This window comes from Salvelinus alpinus, chromosome 3 (assembly GCF_045679555.1).
Source record: "Salvelinus alpinus chromosome 3, SLU_Salpinus.1, whole genome shotgun sequence".
NCBI classification, from domain to species: Eukaryota; Metazoa; Chordata; class Actinopteri; order Salmoniformes; family Salmonidae; genus Salvelinus; species Salvelinus alpinus.
Genome location: NC_092088.1, coordinates 46,267,056 through 46,289,448, shown reverse-complemented (window position 1 = coordinate 46,289,448; position 22,393 = coordinate 46,267,056). Strand labels below are relative to the sequence as shown.

At 43.5% G+C, this 22,393-nt stretch overlaps 1 protein-coding gene across 1 annotated transcript in view; it reads left to right on the top strand.

The window, feature by feature from the left end:
* Positions 1-22,393, top strand: part of LOC139570825 (PDZ domain-containing protein 8-like) — a 67,925-nt gene that overhangs the window by 1,512 nt on the left and 44,020 nt on the right. The gene's annotated exons all lie outside the window — the stretch shown is intronic.

Genomic DNA, 22,393 nt, shown 5'->3' with positions numbered 1-22,393 from the left:
ACTGCAACCTTTTAGAAAAATGTTTAGGTTAAAAACTGGCCACCATATTATTGAAAGGTTTAATGACAACAAAACATGCTGTCTTGATGTTTTTTCAACTGTCAGCCAGGGCATACCCACTGTCAGTATGCACACAGTGTGTTAGTTTAAGGTCTTGAGACATGGGACGGCACCTGTTGCAAAGAAAGCCATTGAGGGACATCATGGTTGCAGACCTATGAAAGGATAGGGTTCATCCTTTTTAGACAGAGGAGTGCCCTCCTGTCACTACATTCAGAATGTTTTTAAATAATCACAACCTGGTGTGAAATGGTGACAGTTAAACATTTAGCCAACACTTGTGTGAAACTGAAAGACAAAAGCTTTCTAGTATTTCCCTGTTAGAAACATGAATACATGTGCAGCATCTTTTCACCTCCTCCAATTTATTTATTCTGTCACTTTTTTTTCATGCACCCTTTTGTAGATATTATTTACTGGAAGTGTTCCCCTTCTCTTGTATTTGGGTGCACTCTCATAAGTAAACAAACATTTTTTTTTTTAGACTAAGCTAGGCCTGGAACTTTTCTGATTTTCTATAAACGTATGTCACATAGCCTAAATGTAAGTTTAACTGATGATATACTGCCTTACTAAATTAGGCTATTATGTTACCGTAGTGTTGTTACACTGTACTACTACAGTAACTTCTCAGGTATAAGAGCAATTTAATGTTAAGTGTTACCTTTTCAACGTGACTAGGCCTTAATGTAGAATAAATCGAGGCCTTTTCAAGTTGCGGGAAACTAATCGATTGAATTATGCTGAAAAGGTAGGGCTTAGCCTATCACCTATAAGTTGCTATGGTTGAGCTTCTTCTAAATGCTTCTAGTGGCTCTGTCAGCTCATCATAAATGCTGTGACAGCACTTTCTGGGCTCAGAATTGGTGGCCCCAATTACATGGCACACTGACCCATGCAGCTGGCTCATGTGTTATGTTTGGAAGGGTCACACTGGTGTGCTGGAACTGCAGCGATAGCCGCATTGGAATGTAAAACCTCTATACATTCAGTCTCCTGTACAGCGTGATTAACATTATTCCTGTATCATTCCTTTGCTTGGATTGTTAGCTTTTTGCTGGAATACTGCTATTCTATCTTGTTGCCTGTTCTACCCTTTGAAGTGAAATGCACTTCACATCCTGGGTAGGTTGTTTGCAGGTGCGTTGGAGATTCACTAGAATGTAGCAAGCCAAAATCACTTTTTTAGTTTGCTATTAGCCTAATATGATTTATTTCAAGATGTAGTCTTTGCGTGTGAGTTTTCTTTTGGGCAAATCCACGCTAACAGAGGGATGCACAGTTCGGTAACAGAATGACAGTACCAACAGCATAAACCGTCATTCTGTTACCAGTCTTTGCATCTGCACTGTTCTGCAAGTAAATGTGTTTTTGTAAAAATTTTGTATGGTTTGTTGAAATTTGCAATAATTAATTTTTGTTTGACATACATTTTAAAGTGAAAAATCAGAGAAACTTTGCATCTGCACTGTTCTTCAAGTAGTGCTGAGCGATTACCTGAAATTTCGGTTATTTTTTGTAATTCTTTTAAACAATTAGTTGACCAACATTGTTTATTATTTGAATTCCGCTTTGTTTTTTTTCTTTCTGTGAGCTCAATGTGCACATTGCACAGTTTCTCTAGAGATAAATCAGGTCCTGTCTGAACTGTTTGATGTTGTAGTTAACAGGCCAATATTCTACATAGTTTAGCACATAAAACATGGTAATTAACTACAATGACTAGGGCTGGGCGTTTATGACGAGATATAGATATATATATATAGATATATATATATATATATATATCGTGTAACAATAGAGCATAATATGAAAAGATAGACGTTTTTCTATCGTTTATTCCGTTGTCGTAAATCACACTTTTTACGGCAATATTTTTCGTCAATTGGACGATGCTTTGTGTTCTTGAAATTTGCAACACAAACAAACATGGAGGAGAGTGAACATGACACAGAGCACGGAGACACGGAGCTCGTACCTAAAAGAGGGGCTACTTCGGTGGCATGGACGTGGTTTGGGTAGGGCTGGGCGATATGGCAAATAAATTATCACGGTATCTATATATTTTTTTCATTCGATAACGATAATTATCACGATATTAATCAAATAATGTTTAAAAGGTGCATATCTGCTTCAGACTCAAGAATGCCTAATGCCTGAACAAACCACTAGGCAGAGCGTTGGGCCAGTAACCGAAAGGTTGCTAGATCGAACCCCCGAGCTGACAAGGCAGCTGATAATAGCAATGCATAATAGTATTTGTGATGCTTTTGTCTTTTCAATGTTTGCTCGTAGGGCATAACGCTGTCAACACTGTCAGTGTTGACTGCTTCGGGAAAACATCCCTAGATTGGCTGGTACTTGAGGGGCGTTTATCAATACCGTGGCGCAAACTCAAACTTCCTGCATGTTCCAAAGAGTGATTTTGCTTCAGATGTTGAAAAAGGTTTGTCGTATTACCAGACTTCGTAGCCACCTGTCTACAGCACAATTTGCACCGAACATTAGTCTGCTCTTTGTCGGACTTCAAAAAGCCAAACCACTTCCAAATTACTGAAACAGTTTATCCCTTTTTATCAATTTCTTCGTTGGAAGCTGCTCCTTCTCCATGGCTATCACTGCCACTGTTTTCGCTTACATCACTCATTTTTCGTGGTTAATAGTGGCTACTCCATCACTTGAGGTGTTAAGTGGTTTTTAGTGAGCGTATACCTCTCCACGTGCATATTGTCACTTCTCCGCACATTCCTGCTGCGTCAGAGGTGAAATGGACTGCTGTACCTAATTATTCTATATCGACATTATCGAAAATTAATCATTTTTTTTTTATATCGATATTGAGGGAAGTATTTACCTCGATTTATTGCCCAGCCCTAGGTTTGGGTATGAAAAGTCTGACACAGATCTGAAAACCGTCCTCTGCTAAATATGCCGCAGGCCAGAGTCCCGACAACAAGCTCAAACACGACTAACCTCTTTTACCACCTACGCAAGAATCATGTGAAACAGTATGGAGAGAGTCTACGGATGAGACCCAAACAAGTACAGTCGAGTGCTCAAAACAAACCCCTGACTCAGACGTTGCAAGAGGTTTTTGCCCGCGGCACACCATATGGCAAAGAATCACGAAGACGGAAGGAGAGAACAGCTGCCGTTACAACTTACATCTGCAGAGACATGGCCCCAATTTACATGGTCGAGAAACGGGAGTTTCTTGAGTTGGTGCTAACAGTCGACCCAAGGTACCAAATGCAAATTGATATGTGACACGTAATTAATGCCAAAATAACAGGCAAGCCACCAAAAATATATATATTTTAGGCCTATACAGTGGGGCAAAAAAGTATTTAGTCAGCCACCAATTGTGCAAGTTCTCCCACTTAATTTTTTTTTTTACAGGCCTCATCTTTTTAAGTGGGAGAACTTGCACAATTGGTGGCTGACTAAATACTTTTTTGCCCCACTGTATTTATTTTATTTGCAACTATAGTTGAAGTGTTTTCTATTTACTTATTTCTTTTTAGATTTTATACATATTTTATTTTGTTACATGCTTAACTGAAAAATTGCACAAAGGTTCTAAATAAAAGGAGAAATAATCAAATATAAGTAAGTACCTTTTATTTGTTGAGTATAATTCAAAATGTAATAAGAAATAGACCTTTACATGTGGTCATTTTACATAAACTATTTATTAATTGAATTTACAGAAAATGTGCTATATCGTGATATGTATCATTATCGGGATATGAAATGACCTGTATCGGGATATGAGATTTTGGCCATATCGCCCAGCCCTAACAATGACCATGATCCATTTCACTTCTTCTTGTCTGGTCTGTGCTTCTTTTATGCCTGCTACAAAAGAGGCAGAAGAATGCACGATCGTGAGGGGATATAGGGCAGCGCACAATTGGCCCAGCGTCATCCTGGTTAGGGTTTGGCCGGGGTAGGCCGTCATTGTAAATAAGAATTTGTTCTTAGCCGACTTGCCTAGTTAAATAAATATAGAGAGCAGCTGTTGCTTCGCGAGATATCTCTACCTGAAAAGACATGATTTGAAGTGATTCATCGTTGGTATTCAGCATTCAGAAAGGTATGCCTTATTTACTTTGAAGAACTACAAAATATACTTTTTGTCAGAAAGCATAGGCAGCTCTATAGAGATGAGATGATGACTTGGAATAAAATAATAGTCATCAAATAAAACGCATGTAATATACACAACTGAAATAATTTTAGTAAAGTAATGTGAATAAATGGCTAATAAGTGATAAGCAGTAATGGGCAGTCACTACCATCATGGGAATTATATTAATGGTTTTGTTCTGTGTTACAGCATTCAACTCAAATGATTGAAGTCGAAAAGCCTGATAATTAAAAAATAATAATCGAACCAAAACTGAACCAACCTCAAAAAGCAGTAATCGCTCAGCACTATCTTCAAGGAAATGTTTAAAAAAAAAATCAAATTCAGTGGATATTGTTAAAAGTCAGCCTTGTGCATGGAGTTGTATGGTTTGCTTAATTTTGCAATCATTGGTTTTTGTTTGGCATACATTTTAAAGTAAAAATTTGGAGTCTCTGCATCACTGTGTTACTGTGGAATTGCCCTTTTTCTGAATGCGTAGTTGTGATTGTTCTACCTGGCTGTTGCTTTAAAAAAATAAATAAATATACACTGCTCAAAAAAATAAAGGGAACACTAAAATAACACATCCTAGATCTGAATGAATTAAATATTCTTATTAAATACTGTTTTCTTTACATAGTTGAATGTGCTGACAACAAAATCACACAAATTATCAATGGAAATCAAATTTATCAACCCATGGAGGTCTGGATTTGGAGTCACACTCAAAATTAAAGTGGAAAACCACACTACAGGCTGATCCAACTTTGATGTAATGTCCTTAAAACAAGTCAAAATGAGGCTCAGTAGTGTGTGTGGCCTCCACGTGCCTGTATGACCTCCCTACAACGCCTGGGCATGCTCCTGATGAGGTGGCGGATGGTCTCCTGAGGGATCTCCTCCCAGACCTGGACTAAAGCATCCGCCAACTCCTGGACAGTCTGTGGTGCAACGTGGCGTTGGTGGATGGAGCGAGACATGATGTCCCAGATGTGCTCAATTGGATTCAGGTCTGGGGAACGGGCGGGCCAGTCCATAGCATCAATGCCTTCCTCTTGCAGGAACTGCTGACACACTCCAGCCACATGAGGTCTAGCATTGTCTTGCATTAGGAGGAACCCAGGGCCAACCGCACCAGCATATGGTCTCACAAGGGGTCTGAGGATCTCATCTCGGTACCTAATGGCAGTCAGGCTACCTCTGGCGAGCACATGGAGGGCTGTGCGGCCCCACAAAGAAATGCCACCCCACACCATGACTGACCCGCCTCCAAACCGGTCATGCTGGAGGATGTTGCAGGCAGCAGAACGGTCTCCACGGCGTCTCCAGACTCTGTCACGTCTGTCACGTGCTCAGTGTGAACCTGCTTTCATCTGTGAAGAGCACAGGGCGCCAGTGGCGAATTTGCCAATTTTGGTGTTCTCTGGCAAATGCCAAATGTCCTGCACGGTGTTGGGCTGTAAGCACAACCCCCACCTGTGGACGTCGGGCCCTCATACCACCCTCATGGAGTCTGTTTCTGACCGTTTGAGCAGACACATGCACATTTGTGGCCTGCTGGAGGTCATTTTGCAGGGCTCTGGCAGTGCTCCTCCTGCTCCTTGCACAAAGGCGGAGGTAGCGGTCCTGCTGCTGGGTTGTTGCCCTCCTACGGCCTCCTCCACGTCTCCTGATGTACTGGCCTGTCTCCTGGTAGCGCCTCCATGCTCTGGACACTACGCTGACAGACACAGCAAACCTTCTTGCCACAGCTCGCATTGATGTGCCATCCTGGATGAGCTGCACTACCTGAGCCACTTGTGTGGGTTGTAGACTCCGTCTCATGCTACCACTAGAGTGAAAGCACCGCCAGCATTCAAAAGTGACCAAAACATCAGCCAGGAAGCATAGGAACTGAGAAGTGGTCTGTGGTCACCACCTGCAGAACCACTCCTTTATTGGGGGTGTCTTGCTAATTGCCTATAATTTCCACCTTTTGTCTATTCCATTTGCACAACAGCATGTGAAATGTATTGTCAATCAGTGTTGCTTCCTAAGTGGACAGTTTGATTTCACAGAAGTGTGATTGACTTGGAGTTACATTGTGTTGTTTAAGTGTTCCCTTTATTTTTTTGAGCAGTGTATATATTTTTGCCCTTTTTCTCACCAATTCTGTGATATCCAATTGGTAATTACATTCTTGTCCCATCACTGCAACTCCCCTACGGACTCGGGAGAGGCTAAGGTTGAGAGTCATGCGTCCGCCGAAACACAACCCTGCCAAGCCGCACTGCTTCTTGACACACTGCTCGCTTAACCCGGAAGCCAGCTGCACCAATGTGTTGGAGGAAACACTGGCCAGCTGGTGACCGAAGTCAGCTTGCAGGCGCCCGGCCCGCAACGAGTCGCTAGAGCGCGATGGGACAAGGAAATCCTAGCCGGTCAAACCCTCCCTTAACCTGGATGATGCTGGGTCAATTGTGACACAGCCTGGGAACAAACCGGGGTCTGTAGTGACGCCTCAAGCACTGCGATGCAGTGCCTTAGACTACTGTGCCACTTGGGAGGCCCCTGGCTGTTGATTTTTACATGTTTTATTTGATATCAACATTTTTAACACTAATGTAGCAAATAGTCCCTACAAAACCAGCTTTTCTCATTGATTTAGATTACACTTAACTAATTAGGTGAGATTAATCAGGTAATTATTGCTGTTTAAATGCCAGAGAATGTGAGTAGGCACATTGTTTCACTTGAAAATCAATGAAACGCTGGCTTGTGTCCGTTCATTTTGTCAGACTTTCCTTATATCCACCATGTACTGTGTGGGCTGCAGAGCAGGCAAACAATGGTTTGGTTGTTTTGTGAGAACAACAACTAAATGTAACTTTTAATGTTCCTCTGTGTGGCCACAGACATATTTTGGCATGGTATAGCCACTTCTTGTGAAAGATCTGGTTCGGCTCATGTGTGGGAGCTAACTGTTAATTGTAGACTAAATGCACCAATCTGGAGGAGTTGCCTAAAAGGGTGCATGTGTCTGAGGTGCCCATGATAAGGACTGACTGAGCAAGCTAGGGTTCTGAGGTGATGTAATATAAAACAGCCTTTGAGGACAGAGCAGTGGACATTTAGGATTTGCTGAATGTCACAGATGGCAGAACTCTGGGCCAGACGGTTTACCAGGATTTGTACTCAAAGCATGCGCAGACCAACTGGCAAGTGTCTTCACTGACATTTTCAAACTCTCCTGTAATACCTACATCTTTCAAACAGACCACCATAGTCCCTGTGCCCAAGAAAGCGAAGGTAACCTGCCTAAGTGATTACCGCCCATAGCACTCATGTCACTAGCCATGAAGTGCTTTGAAAGGCTGGTCATGGCTCACATCAACACCATCATGCCGGAAACCCTAGACCCACTCCAATTCGCATACCGCCCCAACTGATCCACAGATGATGCAATCTCACTCCACACTGCCTTTTCCCATCTGGACAAAAGGAACACCTTTCTGAGAATGCTGTTCATTGACTACAGTTCAGTGCTCAACACCATAGTACATAGCGCATCACTAAGCTAAGGACCCTGGCACTAAACACCTCCCTCTGCAACTGGATCCTGGATTTCCTGATGGGCTGTCCCCAGGTGGTAAAGGTAGGCAACAACACTGCCACACTGATCCTCAACACTGGGCCCCCTCAGGGGACTAAGCATGCACCCCTACTCTACTCCCTGTTCACCCACGACTGCGTGGCCAAGCATGACTTCAACACCATCATTAAGTTTGCTGACGACACACAGTGGTAGGCCTGATCACCGACAACGACGAGCCAGCCTATAGGAAGGAGGTCAGAGACAAGAACTTCTCCCTCAATGTGAGCAACACAAAGGAGTTGATCGTGGACTAAAGGAAAAGGAGGGCCGATTAACATCGACGGGGCTGAATTTGAGCAGGTCGAGAGTTTTAAGTTCCTTGGTGTCCACATCACCAACAAACAATCATGGTCTTAACACACCAAGACAGTTGTAAAGAGGGCATGGGTCCCCAGATCCTCATAAATCTCTACAACTGCACCATCGAGAGCATCCTGACCGGTCTAGGACCAAAAGGCTCATTAACAGCTTCTACCCCCAAGACATAAGACTGCTGAACAATTAATAAAATGGCCACCCTGACTCTTTACATTGACCTGTTCTGCCAGGTAAGGGGCCAATCACTTGGTGGATCAGATCAGAGTAAAATGCACTAAGCCATTCACCCTGTTCCCATCCTTATCTGGGAGTGGACAGGACAGACCAGATTGGCATAATTTTTTTGTAAGCTTGGGCTTACCGTGCGTCATTCCTTTTTAATTGTCATGACTTTGGTTGGTTGTCGGATTGACTCTACAATATGACTTGTATGTCATGTGTGAAATTCAGAAATTATTTTAGTTTGAGATGTCCTGGACCATCAGTAATGGGTGAAGCCTCATGGCGTTGGGGCCATTACGGCATCAAACAACCCCCATCTCTCACTTATCCACTGTCAGCTGGGTTGTTTGTTTCATAATTGCTCTCCAGACATCTGTTATTCCTTCACTTTAACGTCTAACCTCTATCGCTCTCTCTTTGAGCTCTTTGACTCTACATGCTGGGGGAGGGACACAGCTGGACACAGCACAGTTTTACATGTAGGTAGCCACTTTTAATGGACCCTCTTCTCCTCTGCTCCACTCTGGATAACCTGGGACTTCAGACACTTCATTGATTGCGCTGTCATTGTTATTTAGCTGTTCTATTGGATCTCAGAGAGGGAGAAAAGAGGTTTATAAAACAATGAAGCTAGAAGTACTACTACAGCCTCTAACCAGAGAGCCACCATTTTGTACTTCATACAGGAAAAATGGCCATGCCCTCTCCCACCAATCTCCCCTTATGTCCAACCTCTGTCAATAGAACAAAATCTTGTATAAGTGTGTGTTAGTGACTGGTGCTCAGCGTGGGGTGACCACATTTAAAATACCCAAATGAGGGAGAACAGGATTTTGTGGGACAGTGTAGCCTACATGAATAATTTCTTTGGGCCAGCACCCCCCAACACACACACATCCCCTTTAACTAAAGCGCACCTAGCCTACTCTTGCCTCATGCCAAATTTGGTGATGCAGAAAACGAGAGACCACATGTATAGCTGTTTTCTGAAAATTTGGAATATGTGGCCCAAAAACATTTTCTGGTTGGTTTCAGGGAATGTAAAACAGGTAAGAAGTGAGACTTAAAACGGGATTGAGTGAAGTAGAAGCAAATATGTTGAATGAGCAAACCCCACTATTTTGATAATTACCTTTTATGCTTCAGTCTAATACGGCGATTTACATACTTTGGTAGCTCTTTGTTAAAAGCACGCTTTTTGTAAGTACTTAACTGTCCAATTTTCTCCAAATTTAGATGGAATTCAGCCCGAAAGGATTTGACAAATGTGACAGGCCAATGTCATATCTCAACCAATGTCTCATCTTGCGCTGTGCATAATATCAGATCCCAACAATGATTGGAGAAGTGTTTAACATCACCAGTACCACATCCTTATGATATATCTCGTCATAAGCGCAACGTGACTGCAAAAGTACAGGTTGGAATGTGTATTTTCCTCGAATGAAGAGGAAGTCTGAGTGAAATACGTGATAAATTGACCTTTTTTTGTAAATTAGTGCTGTTAATTTTTTGATAAAATGTGGGACACAATTGTTTGGTTGTGGGACAAAATGCAGGACTTTCCTGCACAATCCGGGACATGTGGTCAGGGTAGGGCTGTGACTGTCATGGGATTTTGGATGACACTAATGTATGTTTTCTCCTCTCCTCCGCTCCTGACTGTATGTGCAATGTGTGTTGCAGCTGCAATGTGGGGGGTGTTGCCTAGGCAACCGACAAATCCTTTGCTCAAACCCCGCTGGTCATCATTAGCTTCCATAGCCACAAAGTCCAAAATGATGGCTGAACCCTGCCCATTTCTACAATTTCTCTAGTTAAAATGTGATTTAAAACCTAACCCTAAACCATAACCACACTGCTAACCTTAAGCCAACACCTTGCTTGTTGTAGCAAGGACCAACAAAGTTTCATCACGTTGTTAAGAGTCCATATTACCTCAGAAACTGACAAAACTGCACGAATGCCCGGCCGTCCCGTCTTCAGTCAGCTGCTCATTGCACCAAAAAATCGTAAAACAAAAATTCTAAATAGTTATGTCAGTTATTTTATTTTCATTACGGTCTTCATCGGTTATACGGTAATTGTGCTAGCCCAAGGTTAGGGTTCTAATCAATAATGCTTTTAAATGCTTTGTTTGCTAATGTGTTGAAAAGGAGCTCTGTAGTTCTACACACGAAGCCCACTGCAATGGATGTTGTTCGTGACATCCTGATAATGAATAACATCATCGATTCCTTTTGCTCGAAATGTGGATATGTTCTTTTTTTACAAGATGCCTGACCAGTTTTCTTTACTTTCTAAAGTGATAGGATAACTCACTGTCTGTTAAATATGGATCTGCGCAATCTGTTTCAGCTCAATGTTTTCAAGATTTCTATCTAACATCTTATGATTTCACTGTTGCTAGGGCACCGGGCATAACAATGGGTACTATAATTTCCTCGTAGCTGAGGGAAGGCGACAACAGGAAAAAGTACATTTGTCTCAGAGTACAGTAATAATTTAAGGAGCATGCATGTGATTTCAGTTCTATTTTGATTGAAGTAGTAGAAAATGCTATGCTACTCTCTTTAGCACACACACACACTACAAGTTTATGATGACACACATGTGCTCCCTGATCCTGTTAGGGCATTGAGCAGTGGGGGTGTTACACAGGTGGTGTTGAATCCATTTTCATAACATAAATAATTGCTGTTATTTTCACCACATGGGCCATCGGCATGTTTTTCAGACAAATGCTTCTTCTCATTTTGAGACTGATACCTTTACAACAAATGTTCCTAGGTAGAGTAAGGATTTTCAGTCTGCTTTGCTCAGTAATGTAGTTTTCATACATTATTTAAGAGACTCCCAATGTGTTTGGCTATTCCATCAGATTGTTGCATTTTACTGGTCACCTCTGCTTATCATTCCCTCTCACCTAGCATCCCTCATACAGTCATTTTAGGATTATTGCCTGAAACATCTGTCTGGCTGCATTTTATCCAGTCCTCCCAAAATAGACTTTAATCCTCACTCATCACACCAGGACGATTAAACTGAGTTTTGCAGATCTTTATTGGGCAACCAAGGCAGTTCCAATTTGATTCATCACGTGCTCCGTAAACAACAACGGGTGTAGACTAACAGTGAAATGCTTACTTATGGGTCCTTATCCAACAATGCAGAGTTAACGATAAGATAAATACTTTTAAAAATATAGGGTCACACTTTATTTTGATAGTCCAGATTTTCTATCTGTAGATGCTCTACAGATGGTCATACTATCTGTTGATAAGCAACTGCTTGCTAAGAGTAGGCTTAGGTTTAGAGTAAGGGTTAGTAGATGGTCCATCTGTAGATAGTCCATGCTCTACAGATGGACTATCCAAATAAGGTGTTACCAAAAGTAGAAATAGTGACACAAGGAATAAATACACAATGACTAACAAATAGCAATAAATAGTCAAAATAACCTGGCTATATACAGGGAGTACCACTACCGAGTTGATGTGCAGGGGTACGAGGTAATTGAGGTAGCTATGTACATATAGGTGGGTTAAAGTGACTAGGTAACAGGATAGATAATAGACAGTAGCAGCAGTGTATGGTGTGTGTGTGTGTGGTGTCAGTATGCATGTGTGTGAATGTTGTGTGTGGGTGTATGTAGTGCGTGTGTGTGGGTAGAGTCCAGTGTGTGTGCAAAAAAGGATCAATGTAGGTAGTCCGGGTAGTTATTTGATTAGCTATTTAGCAGTCTTGTTTAGAAGTCATATGGCTTGGGGGTAGAAGCTGTTTAGGGTCCAGGTTTTGCCCACTGGGGAACGTTTAGATTAAAATGTTGATAAACACTGAACAAAAATATAAACGCACCATGTAAAGTGTTGGTCCCATGTTTCATGAGCTGAAATAAAAGATGCCTGAAATTTGTCATACGCACAAAAAGCATATTTCTCTCAATTTGGGGAACAAATTTGTTTACATCCCTGTTAGTGAATATTTCGCCATTGCCAAGATAATCCACCCACCTGACGTGTGGCATATCAAGAAGCTGATTAAACAGCATGATCATTACACAGGTGCACCTTGTGCTGGGGACAGTAAAAGGCCACTCTAAAATATGCAGTTGTCACTCAACACAATGCCACACATGTTTAGATGCAGCGTGCAATTGGCATGCTGACTGCAGGAATGTCCATCAGAGCTGTTGCCAGATAATTCAATGTTAGTTTCTCTACCATAAGCCGCCTCTAACAATTTTTGAGAATTTGGCAGTACGTCCAACCGGCCTCACAACCGCAGACCAAGTGTAACTACGCCAGCCTAGGGTCTCCACATCCGGCTTCTTCACCTGCAGTATCGTCTGAGACCAGGTGCAGCTGATGAAACTGTGGGTTTGCACAACAGAATATCTACATAAACTGTCAGAAACCTTCTCAGGGAAACTCATCTGTGTGCTTGTCATCCTCACCAGGGTGTTGACCTGACTTCAGTTTGGTGTCGTAACCGACTAGAGTGGGAAAATTCTCACCTTTGATGGACATTGGCACGCTGGAGAAGTGTGCGATTCATGGAGGAATTCTGGTTTCAACTGTACCAGGCAGGATGTATGGCATTGTTTGGGTGAGCGACTTGCTGATGACCATGTTAACAGAGTGCCCCGTGGTGGGGTTATGGCATAAGCTACGGACATCAAAAACCATTGCATTTTATCAATGGCAATTTGAATGCACAGAGATACCGTGACGAGATCCTGAGGCCCATTGCTGTGCCATTCATCCGCCGCCATCACCTCATGTTTCAACATGATAATGCACATCCCCATGTCAGAAGGATCTGTACACAATTCCTGGAAGCTGAAAATGTCCTTGTTCTTCCATGGCCTACATGTCACCCATTGAGCATGTTTGGGATGCTCTGGATCGACGTATGACATTGTTTTCCAGTTCCCGCCAATATCCATCAACTTCACACAACCATTTAAAGAGGAGTGGGTCAACATTCCACAGGCCACAATCAACAACCTGATCAACTCTATGCGAAGGAGATGTTGCTCTGTATGAGGCAAATGGTGGTCACACCAGATACTGACTGGTTTAATGAGCCACGCCCCTACCTTACTTTTAAAAAGAATCTGTGACCAACAGATGCATATCTGTATTCCCAGTCATGTGAAATCCATTGATTTAGGGCCTTATTTATTTATTTGAATTGACTAATTTCCTTATATTAACTGTAACTTTTGTTCAGTGTAGTTAGTTTTTTACTGCTGTATGTACGGGAAACGCATGGTATAGATTGTCCAACAAAATGCTTACTTGCAGGTTCCTTATCGACAATGCAACAACAATAAGAAATAATACAAGATAAGAATACGACCATAAAGTTAATTGCATTAGAATATGTTTTTTTAGCATAAGTATAATACAGGAAGGTACAATTTATAGTCTAGTCTAATATTTACACATGTATTGGGGATGGGGGGGGCAAGTGTATAAATTGAGCAAAATATTAAGATTCTGGTAGCAGCAGTTGTGGTGTATCTGTCTGTGTGGGTGTGTGCATGTGTGCTAAGGTTTGGAGAATCAGCAGGTGGTCAGTCCAGTTCAAGTGTTCAGCACTCTAATGGATTGTAGATAGATACTGTATCTGAGCCTATTGGTATCAGACCTCATGCTCCGATAGCATCTGCCTGACAGTAAGGGAGAGAACAGCTCGTGTGTGGGGTCCTTGATGAGGCTGCATGCCTTCCTCAGGCACTGTTTCGAGTAGATGTCCTAGATGGGTGGGAGCACGGTATGTCAACTATGGCTGTATCCGAGTAAAAAAAATACAATAAGAGTCGTCTGTTCTTCTGACGAATCGATTGGTTGAAATTTTAAAACGTGTATTTTTTCATGTTATAGGCAAGCCCTATGTTTTGATTAAATACACTGTATGTAGGCTACTGAGCTTGTCTGATGCTTTAAGCACTGCGCTTAAAATGAAGACACAGATCAATATAGCCTAACTAGAAGAAGAAAAACCTGTTCCCGGCCCTTCTCCTCCCGCTGCCCTCTGCTGCTGGCCTTCGCAGATTCTGCCATTATCCTCCTGAAGTTGCCGGTAATAAGCTACACCAGCGTTCGGCAACCTTTTCCAGTTGGAGTGCCAATTTATCATACCATTTCTACTGATCTGCAAGTTAATTTATTCCTTTATAATAATGTCTTATCTCAAAATCAATGTCATGTGGTTAATCAAAATTATATCTAAATGAAAATGATTCAAATCTAAAAGTAACATCTATTGCCATATAAAAATAGCCTATAAAGCCAACAAATAAAAACGTTGAAGGTAGAAAATATCCTGATAAATATCCTGTAATTCACATTGGCTACTCATGAAACTTTTAAATATTGTGTCAACTATTGTATTAACTTGGTCCGGCCCGAAGCTCGTGCTAGGAAACTTGCAACATTGTATAAAATATTCTGGACCCTCAGAGTTTCCGGAGCAAGTGAGCTCGGGACAGACACACAGCTGTAGGCTATTTTGCGCAATAAATTCTGGTAGACCTACACTATATATACAAAAGTATGTGGACACCCCTTCAAATTAGTGGATTCGGCTATTTCAGCCTCACCTGTTGCTGACAGGTGTATAAAATTGAGCACACAGCCATGCAATCTCCATAGACAAACGTAGGCAGTAGAATGGCCTTAATGAAGAGCTCAGTGACTTTCAACGTGGCACCAGCATAGGATGCCACCTTTCCAACAAGTCAGTCAAATTTCTGCCCTGCTAGAGCTGCCTCTGTCAACTGTAAATGCTGTTATTGTGAAGTGGAAACGTCTGGGAGGAACAAAGGCTCAGCCGCAAAGTGGTAGGCCACACAAATTCACAGAACGGCACCGCCGTGTGCTGTAGCGCGTAACAAGCGTCTGTCCTCGGTCCAAACTGCATCTGGAGTTTCATGAAATGGGTTTCCATGGCCGAGCAGCCACACACAAGCTTAAGATCAACATGCGCAATGCCAAGCGTAGGCTGGACTGGTGCAACGCTCGCCGCCATTGGAGCAGGGGACACGAATTCTCTGGAGTGATGAATCACGCTTCACCATCTGGCAGTCTGACGGATGAATTTGGGTTTGGTGGATGCCAGGAAAACGCTACCTGCCGAATGCATAGTGCCAACTGTAAAGTTTGGTGGAGGAGAAATAATGGTCTGGGGCTGTTTTTCATGTTTCGGGTTAGGCCCCTTAGTTCCAGTGAAGGGAAATCTTAATGCTACAGCATACAATGACATTCTAGACTATTCTGTGCTTCAACTTTGTGGTAAAAGAAGTGGCACTCCTAGTGGCCGAGGACTTTAATGCAGGCAAACTTAAATCAGTTTTCCCAAATTTTTACCAGCATGTCACATTTGCAACCAGGGGGAAAAAAATTCTAGACCACCTTTACTCCACACACAGAGATGCAATCAAAGCTCTCCCCCACCCTCCATTTGGCAAATCTGACCATAATTCTATCCTCCTGATTCCTGCTTACAAGCAAAAACTAAAGCAGGAAGTACCAGTGACTCGCTCAATACGGAAGTGGTCAGATGACGCGGATGCTACACTACATGACTCTCTTGCTAGCACAGACTGGAATATGTTCCGGGATTCATCCGATGGCATTGAGGAATACACCCCCCCAGTCATCGACTTCTCAATAAGTGCATCGATGACGTCGTCCCCACAGTGATTGTACGTACATATCCCAACCAGAAGCCATGGATTACAGGCAACGTCCGCATCGAGCTAAAGGGTAGAGCCTCCGTTTTCAAGGAGCAGGAGACTAATCCGGACGCTAATAAAAAATCCTGCTATGCCCTCCGACGAACCATCAAACAGGCAAAGCATCAATACAGGATTAAGATTGAATCCTACAACACCAGCTCTGACACTCGTCAGATGTGGCAGGGCTTGAAAACTATTACGGACTACAAAGGGAAACCCAGACGCGAGCTGCCCAGTGACGCGAGCCTACCAGACAAGCGAGCCTACCAGACAAGCTAAATGCCTTTTTATGCTCACTTCGAGGCAAGAAAAACTGAAGCATGTACGAGAGCACTAGCTGTTCTGGATGACTTTGTGATAACGCTCTCGGTAGCCGATGTGAGCAAGACCTTTAAACAGGTCAACATTCACGAAGCCGCTGGGCCAGACGGATTACCAGGACGTGTACTCCGAGCATGCGCTGACCAACTGGCAAGTGTCTTCACTGACATTTTCAAACTCTCCCTGACCGAGTCTGTAATACCTACATGTTTCAAGCAGACCACCATAGTCCCTGTGCCTAATGAAGCGAAGGTAACCTGCCTAAATGATTACCACCTCGTGGCACTCACGTCGGCAGCCATGAAGTGCTTTGAAAGGCTGGTCATGGCACACATAAACAGCATCCTCCCGGACACCCTAGATCCACTCCAATTCGCATACCGCCCCAACAGATCCACAGATGACGCGATCTCAATCGCACTCCACACTGCCCTTTCTCACCTGGACAAAAGGAACACCTATGTGAGAATGCTGTTCATTTACTACAGCTCAGCGTTCAACACCATAGTGCCCACGAAGCTCATCACGAAGCTAAGGACTCTGGGACTAAACACCTCCCTCTGCAACTGAATCCTGGACTTCCTGACGGGCTGCCCCCAAGTGGTAAGAGTAGGCAACAACACGTCTGCCATGCTGATCCTTAACACTGGGGCCCCTCAGGGGTGTGTACTTTAAGTTTGCTGACGACACAAAAGTGGTAGGCCTGATCACCAACAGCAATGAGACGGCCTATAGGGAGGAGGTCAGAGACCTGGCAGTGTGGTGCCAGGACAACAACCTCTCCCTCGGTGTGAGCAAGACTAAGGAGCTGATCGTGGACTACAGGAAAAGGAGGGCCAAACAGGCCCCCATTTAACATTGACGGGGCTGTAGTGGAGCGGGTCGAGAGTTTCAAGTTCCTTGTTTTTCATGTCACCAACGAATTATCATGGTCCAAACATACCAAGACAGTTGTGAAGAGGGCACGACAATGCGTTTTCCCCCTCAGGAGACTGAAAAGATTTGGCATGGGTCCCCAGATCCTCAAAGTTCCACAGCTGCACCATCAAGAGCATCTTTACTGGTTGCATCATCGCCAGGTATGGCAACTGCTCGGCATCTGGCCGTAAGGCGCTACAGAGGGTAGTGCGAACGGCCCAATACTTCACTGGGGCCAAGCTTCCTGCCATCCAGGACCTATATAATAGGCGCGTCAGAGGAAAGCCCATAAAATTGTCAGAGACTCCAGTCACCCAAGTTATAGAATGTTTTCTCTGCTACCGCACGGCAAGCGGTACCGGAACAAAGCGAGGTCCATACAGAAATGGTTTGCCGAGATCGGAGTGGAAGAACTTAACTTAACTGGCCTGAACAGAGCTCTAACCTCAACCCCATCGAACACCTTTGGGATGAATTGGAACGCTGACTGCGAGCCAGGCCTAATAGCCCAACATCAGTGGCCGACCTCACTAATGCTCTTGTGGCTGAATGGAAGCAATCCCAGCAGCAATGTTCCAACATCTAATGGAATTCCTTCCCAGAAGAGTGGAGGCTATTATAGCAGAAACTCCATATTAATGCCCATGATTTTAGAATACAATGTTTGACGAGCAAGTGTCCACATACTTATTTGGTCATGTAGTGTATTTTATGACGTTTCCACCGGATCAGAGCATTACATTTTTTCCTCCTTTCATGCTGAGTGGTTATCGAAAGGAAGAGAACTGGAAAGATTTTTCAAATAGGCTAAATTGAGGAACTGTTGTAATTCTTAATGGATGTAAAAACAGACTTTGTCGGTGAGTTAAGACAATCAGGAAATAGTATTAGATCACCAAATGGGCACACTTATAGACCTACACTTGCGTGCAGGCTTGGTAGCCTCGTCCTACTTCTATATGCGTAATCAGGTGTGTGTCCTAAGTCAAGATTGACAGGAGTTCTCCAAACAAAAATTTGGAAATGGAATGAACCAAAACTTTTTTTTCTCACAAGTGTAGCCTAGGGTGTGCTCTCTGCAAAGAACGTGTCCACTCCTACAATGACAACGGTAAGACTGTAATAGTAATAATTTTTATAATAATATTAAATGCATAACAGAAATTACTGTAACCAAACAAACTTTGTAAATGGGAATTAACAATCCTCCGAAATGGATTAGTCCACTCAAACAGGAGTGAATCAGATGGGTGTCTCGTGCCAGAATCTTTTTATATTCAGTGCCTAGGTTACAGCCTTATTCTAAAATTGATTTAAATTGTTATTTTTTTCTCATCAATCTCCACACAATAGCCCATAATGACAAAGTAAAAACAGGTTCCTCTACATTTAAAAAAAGGAAATATCACATTTACGTAAGTATTCAGACCCTTTACTCAGTACTTTGTTGAAGCACCTTCGGCAGCGATTACAGCCTCGAGTCTTCTTGGGTATGACGCTACAAGCTTGGCACACCTGTAGTTGGGGAGTTTCGGCCATTCTACTCTGCAGATCCTCTCAAGCTCTGTCAGGTTGGATGGGGAGCGTCACTGCACAGCTGTTTTCAGGTCTCTCCAGAGATGTTCGATGGGGTTCAAGTCCGGGCTCTGGCTGGGCCACTCAAACGTATACATGTCCCTGCCGTTTAAAAACATTCCCACAGCATGATGCTGCCACAACCATGCTTCACCGTAGGGATGGTACCAGGTTTGGGCTCCCAAGTGGCGCAGCGGTTGAAGGCACTGCATCTCGGTCACTACAGACACCCTGGTTCGAATCCAGGCTGTATCACAACCGGCCGTGATTGGTAGTCCCATAGGGCGGCGTTGTCACGGTTTGGCTGGTGTAGGCCGTCATTGTAAGTAAGAATTTGTTCTTAACTGACTTTTCTAGTTCAATGAAGGTAAAAAAAATCCTCCAGACGTGACGCTTGACATTCAGGCCAAAGAGTTCAATCTTAGTTTCATCCGACCAGAGAATCTTGTTTCTCATGGTCTGAGTCTTTACGTGCCTTTTGGCAAACTCCACACGGGCTGTCGTGCCTTTTCCTGAGGAGTGGCTTCTTCTGGCTGGGTGCTGCAGATATGGAAGAACCTTCCAGAAGGACAACCATCTCCACACAGGAATTCTAGAGCTCTTTCAGTGACCCCCAATTGTGTAAGGCTGGGCAGCCAGCTCTAGGAAGAGTCTTGGTGGTTCCTAACTTGGAGGCCAGTGTGTTCTTGGGGACCTTCAGTGCTGCAGAAATGTTTTGGTACCCTTCCCCAGATCTGTGCCTCGACACAATCCTGTCTCGGAGCTCTACGGACAATTCCTTCGACCTCGAGGCTTGGTTTTTGCTCTGACATGCACTGTCAACTTTGGGACCTTATATCGACAAGTGTGTGCCTTTCCAAATCATGTCCAATCAGTTCAATTTACCACAGGTCGACTCCAATCAAGTTGTAGAGACTTCTCAAGGATGATCAATGGAAACAGGATGCGCCTGAGCTCAATTTCGAGTCTCATAGCAAATACTTAGGTAAATAAGATATTTATATTTTTAATACATTTCAAAAAAATAGTTTTTGCTTTGTCATTGTGGGATATTGTGTGTAGATTACTATGGAATTGTTTTGATTGAATCCATTTTAGAATAAGGCTGTAACGTAACAAAATGGCTGTAACGTAACAAAACAGTCAAAGGGTCTAATTACTTTCCGAAGGCACTTTATTTGCCACTGCTCAACGAAAAAAATATTTATCGACCAAACAATCGACCAGTCAACTAAATGGGGTCAGCCATAATGTCAACATAGAGGGTAAATGGGATTTTAAGATATTGAATTAGGAAAATGCTAGATAAAAGATCAGTGTTAGCTGTCAATTTCAAAACAAATCAAATGCTATTTGTCACATGCGCCGAATACCACAGGTGTTTACCTTACAGTGAAATGCTTACTTACAAGTCCTTAACCAACAATGCAGTTTTAAGAAAATTACCCCCCCCCCCCCAAAAAGACTGTTTAGCAGCCAGTCTTATGGCTTGGGGTTAGAAGCTGTTTAGAAGTCTCTTGGACCTAGAATTGGCACGCCGGTACTGCTTGCCGTGCAGTAGCAGAGAGTAGCAGCCCCTGTAATAGGGTTAGAGGCAGAGAATCCGAGTGGAGAGAGGGGAACCGGCCAGGCAGAGACTGTAAGGGTGGTTCATTGCTCCAGTGCCTTTCCGTTCACCTTCACACTCCTGGGCCAGACTACACTCAATCATAGGACCTACTGAAGAGATGAGTCTCCAATAAAGACTTAAAGGTCGAGACTGAGTCTGTGTCTCTCACATCGATAGGCAAACCATTCCATAAAAATTGAGCTCTATAGGAGAAAGCCCTGCCTCCAGCTGTTTGCTTAGAAATTCTAGGGACAATTAGGAGGCCTATGTCTTGCTACCGTAGCGTATGTGTAGGTATGTACGGCAGGACCAAATCGGAAAGATGGGTAGGAGCAAGCCCATGTAATGCTTTGTAGGTTAGCAGTAAACCTTGGAATCAGCCCTAGCCTTAACAGGAAGCCAGTGTAGAGAGGCTAGCACTGGAGTAGTATAATACTTTTTTGGGGTTCTAGCCAAGATTTTAGCAGCCGTGTTTCGCACTAACTGAAGTTTATTTAGTGCTTTATCCGGGTAGGTGGAAAGTAGAGCATTGCAAATCTAGAAGTGACAAAAGCATGGATACATTTTTCTGCATAATTTCTGAACAGAAAGTTTCTGATTTTGATATGTTGGTTAAAAGAGAGATCAGGGTCCAGAGTAACGCCGAGGTCCTTCAGTTTTATTTGAGACGACTGTACAACCATCAAGATAAATTGTCAGATTCAACAGAAGATCTCTGTGTTTCTTGGGACCTAGAACAAGCATCTCTGTTTTGTCCGAGTTTAAAAGTAGACATCTCCTTTTGTCTTGATCACGTTGAGGGAGAGGTTGTTGGTCTTGCACCACACGGTCAGGTGTCATTGTTGTTGGTGATCAGGCCAACCACTGTTGTGTCATCAGCAAACTTAATGATTGTGTTGGAGTCGTGCCTGGCCGTGCTGTCATGAGTGAACAGGGAGTGCAGGAGGGGACTGAGCACGCACCCCTGAGGGGCCCCCATGTTGAGGATCAGCGTGGCAGATATTGTTACCTACCCTTTCCACCTGGGGGTGGCCTGTCAAGAAGTCCAGGATTCAGTTGCAGAGGGAGGTGTTTAGTCCCAGGGTCCTTAGCTTAGTGATGAGCTTTAAGGGCACTATGGTGTTGAACGCTGAGCTGTAGTCAATGAACAGCATTCTCACATAAATGTTCCTTTTGTCCAGTTTGGAAAGGGCAGTGTGGAGTGCAATAGAGATTGCATCACCTGTGGATCTGTTGTTGCGGTTTGCAAATTTGGAGTGGGTCTAGGGTTTCTGGGCTAATGATGGTGTTGTGAGCCATGACCAGACTTTCAAAGCATTTCATGGCTACAGACGTGAGTGCTACGGGTCGGTAGTCAATTAGGCAGGTTACCTTAGTGTTCTTAGGCACAGGGACTATGGTGGTCTGTTTGAAACATGTTGGTATTACAGACTCGGCAAGGGAGAGGTTGAAAATGTCAGTGAAGACACTTGCCAGTTGGTCAGCGCATGCTCGGAGTACACGTCCTGGTAATCCGTCTGGCCCAATGCCCTTGTTAATGTTAACCTGTTTAAAGGTCTTACTCACATTGGCTGCGAAGAGCGTACTCACATCGGCTGCGGAGAGCGTGATCACACAGTCGTCCGGAACAGCTGATGCTCTCATGTAAGTTTCAGTGTTACTTGCCTCGATGCGAGCATAGAAGTTATTTAGCTCGTCTGGTAGGCTCGTGTCACTGGGCAGCTCTCGGCTGTGCTTCCCTTTGTAGTATGTAATAGTTTGCGAGCCCTGCCACATCCAACGAGCGTCGGAGCCGGTATCATATGATTCGATCTTAGTCCTTTATTGATGCTTTGCCTGTTTGGTGGTTCGTCGGAG